Below are 5,388 nucleotides of genomic sequence, written 5' to 3' on the forward strand. Positions count from 1 at the left end.
TGCCCCCATAATTTACATTCTTGAGCTATTGTGTTTAACTGGGCTCACAATATAATCTGCATTATGGCCCTTGGATGCTTATAGTTTTGCATAAAAATCTTGGGTGAAAAATTATCAGAGAGAAGGTAATACAGTTAACACCTTATAGATGATGTGTCAATGTTTGGGGGTTGGTGCATACCAGATTGGTTCGTTTGGGAACCACGAGACCCGTTTGGCTGAGATGGAGAACTTTGAGTTGTGGTTGGGTAGTGGGGAGATACTTTGCACATGTAGTTTGAGGGAACATTGGGTAGGGCTTCGAATTCTAAAGCCAGCTAAGGGAGCTACTGATGACTTTCAGAGCAAGAGAATAAAAATACAAACTTAAGACATTTAACATGACGGCTTTAAAAAAGAGTGTGTAATACCGTTAAGGGGCTTTAAACAGAGGGTCCAGTTAGTTAACTGTAATATAAGAAGATTAGCTTACTAGTTTCCTCTGTAGAAGCAATTACCTGTCTTTAAGATTCAAACCATTCATACTGGGAAATTGTTAGAACTGAGTTCTACCATTATTCAGATAGACAACATTCACATTAACAGGTAAACATTTTTGTTTTTATTTAAAAATTAACACAGGGATTGGGACGCCTGGGTGGCTCAGTTGGTTGGACGACTGCCTTCGGCTCAGGTCATGATCCCGGAGTCCCGGGATCGAGTCCCATATCAGGCTCCCAGCTCCATGGGGAGTCTGCTTCGCTCTCTGACCTTCTCCTCGCTCATGCTCTCTCTCACTGTCTCTCTCTCAAATAAATAAATAAAATCTTTAAAAAAAAAAAAAATAAAAAAAAAATAAAAAAAAAATAAAAATTAACACAGGGATTTCCTAAATACTTTCCTATAAAAGGAAGTCAAAACAACACAGACATTCAGAGCAAAATATGTTCACTAGATCAGGATTTCAGTCTGTCATACTTTCTCATGCCTATATACATATTATCTTTTATTTTTATGTAAGCGTGATCATATTATACCTTTCTACAACTTTCTCCTCTACTTAATATTCTTATAAGGCTATCAGAACATAGGGGTTTATCTCACCCTTTTAACAACTGCCATGATTTACTTAACTATTCTGTTGGGCATTTAGGTTATTTACATTTTTCACTGTTAGAAACAATGCAGTAAATTATCATCTCTGTGTATCTCTGTGCTAAGGTGCCAGGTTTCCTGTAAGAAATAGATTCCTTTGCAGAGAATTGTGATGTTCCTTTACATTACAAATTCTTCCCAGTTGCTTTCTGAAAAGTGTACCAATTAATGCTTTTTAATTTTTTGTCAGTCCAGTGGTTACAGAATTAATTTGTTTTCATTTTCATTTCTCCAATTACAAATGAAACCATATTGTTGCATAGGTTTTCATTTGGGTTATTTCTGTTCTATGAATTACTTGTTCATATTCTTTGCCAATTTTTCTATTTAGTATGGGTTTTTTTGTTTGTTTTTTAAATCACTGCTATCTTTAGGTAAAAAGGGAGGAGGTAGGGATGGGTTATGGACTCTAGCCACACTGTTTTACATTTCCTTATAAAAAGGTACTGCTGTTTGAGCTAGCATAGAATAGTCTGGGGTTTCACTTTCAGCAATTTCAGCTGCCTGCAGTCACGTGTGGTCCGGAAGCAGGTGATCCTCCTGAAGTATTGTCAGACACTTAGTAGTAGCCTCGTGCTGTCACGGTGCCTGCATCATTCACCTCACTTCATCTCATCACATAAGCATTTTATCATCTCACATCATCCTAACAAGAAGAGTGAGTCCACTGGGAATATCAATAAGATATTTTGAGAGAGACCACATTCACATAATTTTTATTTCAATACACTTATAATTGTTTATCAGTAGTTATTGTTAATCTCTTACAATGCCTAATTTATAATTAAACTATACCATAGGTATGTATGTATGTATATGGAAAAAACATAATGTATATCTAGGGTTCGGTCTATCCACATCAGGCATCCTCTGGGGGTCTTAGAATGTACCCTGCTGTGGATATGGGGGGCTGCTGTGTGTGCTCAAAGTGGGCTTACCATCTTTCTTTACTTGTTCTCACAATATTCTCTTGCTTATTAAATATGTAGAAGATACCTTCTAGTGAGTCACTTATCCTTAAGTGTTTTAAAATGGTATTTTATGTCCTATAATACAGAAGCTTTTCCCCTTTGTAAGCTCAAATCTGTATTTTTCATTATGGGTTTTGTGCGAACTATAAGATTTTGAAAATACTTTCCTGTTTTCTTCTAATACTTAAGGTTTGTTAAAAAAAAATACTTAAGGTTTGTTTTTTGTTTTTGTTTTTACATCATTTAATCCATCTGGGGACTATTTTTGTATATTGTGCATGATTGTGGTGTAACTTAATTTTCTCGTAAGCATATAGTTACTTTTCTTAACACAGTTTATTGTATAGTTTCTCTTCTGTCCTGGTTTGAGATGCCACAGGTGTAATGAACTTAATCTCTTTATCTACCTGGATCTCTGTACATTCCTGTCACAACATGTAATGTAAATACTATACCTATGTAACATGTTTTTATATTTGGTTTGAAAATTTTTCCTAAGTTTTAACGTGTCGTATTATTCCTGGCTATTCTTGTTTTCTCTTCCTTAAAATACCAACATCTTTATAATAATACTGAGTCTGCTCACTGAGATAGGTTTTTTTAAACAGGCTTCTGTTCAATACAACTTTATTATTTTCTTAATAAGACTAGACTTTGCATCTTTCAGAAAAATATTTTATGCAGTTTAGTGTCATTCAAATATTATTATTATCATTCTTTTATTTTCTAATTGGTTATGCCCACTATGTTGTTTTTCAGCTACTTTCCTGAATTTGTATTGGTTTTAATAGTTTTTCATTTAATTCTCTTGGATTTGTTAGATAGATAAGAGCTCTCCAAAGATTTTTGTCAGTATTATTTCAAATCGTGCTGATACTTATATATCATGTTTTTCTGGTCTTATTGTGTTTATTGGCACCTCTAGAGTGCTGTTAAATAGAAAGCATCTTGCTTTTTTCCAGTTTAAGAAAGTTTATATTTCTGTTTAATTAGGACTGTTAAAAAAAATAAAATTTGGAGTGTGTATTCGGTTTGCATAACAGTTTATGGTTTTTAAAAATATATAATTACTAATATAATGAGTTATGTATACAGTCATCTTTGCTTTGGTAGGATTAACCGAGCTTGGCTTGGTCTTGCTGCCAAGTATGCTAACATGTTACTTAATATTCTTATATTCATGTTGAGCAGCAAGGTTTGTTTATAATTGCCTTTGTTATGTTATCCTTATTTGAGTATTGGATAAGGGGTTTTGCCAGCCTTCTAGAATTAGTTGAAAAGCAAATTGTATTTTTCTGTGAAACGATTTATATAACATAGAAGTTATTTACTTCCTGAAATCTTGATAGATCTTACATTTAAATTGTACATGGTGCCTTTTTAAATTTTATTTTTAAAAATTCCAAGTTAAAAATATTCCAGACATCCAGGAAACAATACAGTAGACCATCATGATCTCATTCTCCAAGTTAAAAGATGTTAACTCTTTACTATATTTTTCTCACTTCTAACACTCCCTCCACCTCCAATATATACACATGTTTTCTCCTCTCCCTGTGAGTGAGCAGCAAAATCTCTCAGGAATGTTTACCAATCAATGTTGCAATGCTTCTTTATTGCGTTTTAAGAATAAACATTCCATAATTATGTCACAGATGCTATGGAGTGTTTGAATTTACATTTGCCCCCTTCATGGGGAAGATATGCTCATTTTTACTATATGTGCTATGCAAAAGCTGCATCCTTCCTTTGTTTTTAATAAGAAATAAGATATTAAAAGGTGTGGCTAAGGCTTATAACCTCTTTTGCCTTTTTTACTAACAGATAACTATGCTGATAATAATGTGGGTCTTTCCCTGAGTGTTTTCATCCTCATTTTACACGTGTATTTTAAAAAAACTACATGGGATTATTTTATGTTTTTAAATAATATGGAAAAAAGCCCATTGTATCTATAATCTTAAAACCTGCTATTTTTCACCCAGTACTGCGTCTTTGAGATATAGCCATGTCAATACCTGTTAATCTTTCCATTTTTTCACAATATAGTCCCTGAAGTTGGTATGCTGCTTAAATCAGTAATGTCTTAAAATTGGCAGCATTTGTTTCTTAATGACAAAATAATGGTGTACCTTAAAATTGATGTCATCTAAGATTTGATTAAATCCTGTAGTTAATTCCTCTTAATTGCTTTTGTAAAGCATTCTGTTGTTTGAATATAGCACAGTTAATCCATTATAAAACAGTTAATCATTTATCTTGTTGGTAATCAGATATTTTGCACTTGCACTATTACAAACTATTACCAAAGTGAACAAGCATCCTTCCTTCATAAAACAACCATTCTGAATGGAAATGCTGAATTTAATGAATATGGATATGCTACTTTTATATATTGCCAAACCGCATTCCAAAGTAGTTGTATTACTTTATATTCCCACCAAGGATGCATAAGAGATTTTGTTTGCTTTTCATTTTTAGACTTGTATCCATTTGAAATTAACTTTGTGTTTGCTGTGAGTTAGGGGTCTTATTTTTTTACAAATGCATAGCCATTCACCTCAACATTATTACTTAGTAGTTGATTCTTTCTACTTTTATTTAAATGCCATATCTGTCATATACCAAGTGACAGTGTATTAAAAACTGTATTTATAATGTTTCTAGGCTCCCTTTTGTGTTCCATTAGTGTATGTATATACTCCAAAAACCAGTGTATTTTCATATTCTAGTTTTGTAGAAAGGCATCTCCCCTGTTAATACTCCTCAAAATTGTCTTCACTTTTGTCTTTTCACATGTCCTCATGAATTTTAAAATCAGTTTGGTAAGTTCTGGGAGAAGTTCTTAGGATTTTTCAAATTGCATTTAATTTTTTTTTTTTAAGTTTATTTTGGAGCGAATGACCATCCTGTTGATACTGAATCTTCCCACCCATGAATAGAGTCAGGTGGTGGTTGTCTGTCTTCTATATCAGTAAAGTGGTATGTAACAGTCATGCAAATTGTATCTTTCCTTAAAATTGCTCTTTCTAATTGTTTGTTGCTGGTGGATAAAACACTAGTTTCATCTACCTTTACTCCTTTACCATGAGTCCTTTGAGGCCTAAACCAAAGCTTTTTTTAGAAGCTGAAGCTCTTATTATCTTTTTAGCCTCTTTTATGGTGGTTTAATACAAGTTTTTCACTTTTTCTTAAAGTGAAGTTGTGTTAACCCATATTTTCTTTGGTAATTGTGAATGGATTTTAAAATTTCTTGGTAAAAGTTTGTAATGGGTTATTTTAT

This window comes from Mustela putorius, unplaced genomic scaffold, assembly GCF_011764305.1.
Source record: "Mustela putorius furo isolate JIRA1106 unplaced genomic scaffold, ASM1176430v1.1 tig00003942_pilon_pilon_pilon, whole genome shotgun sequence".
NCBI lineage: Eukaryota > Metazoa > Chordata > Mammalia > Carnivora > Mustelidae > Mustela > Mustela putorius.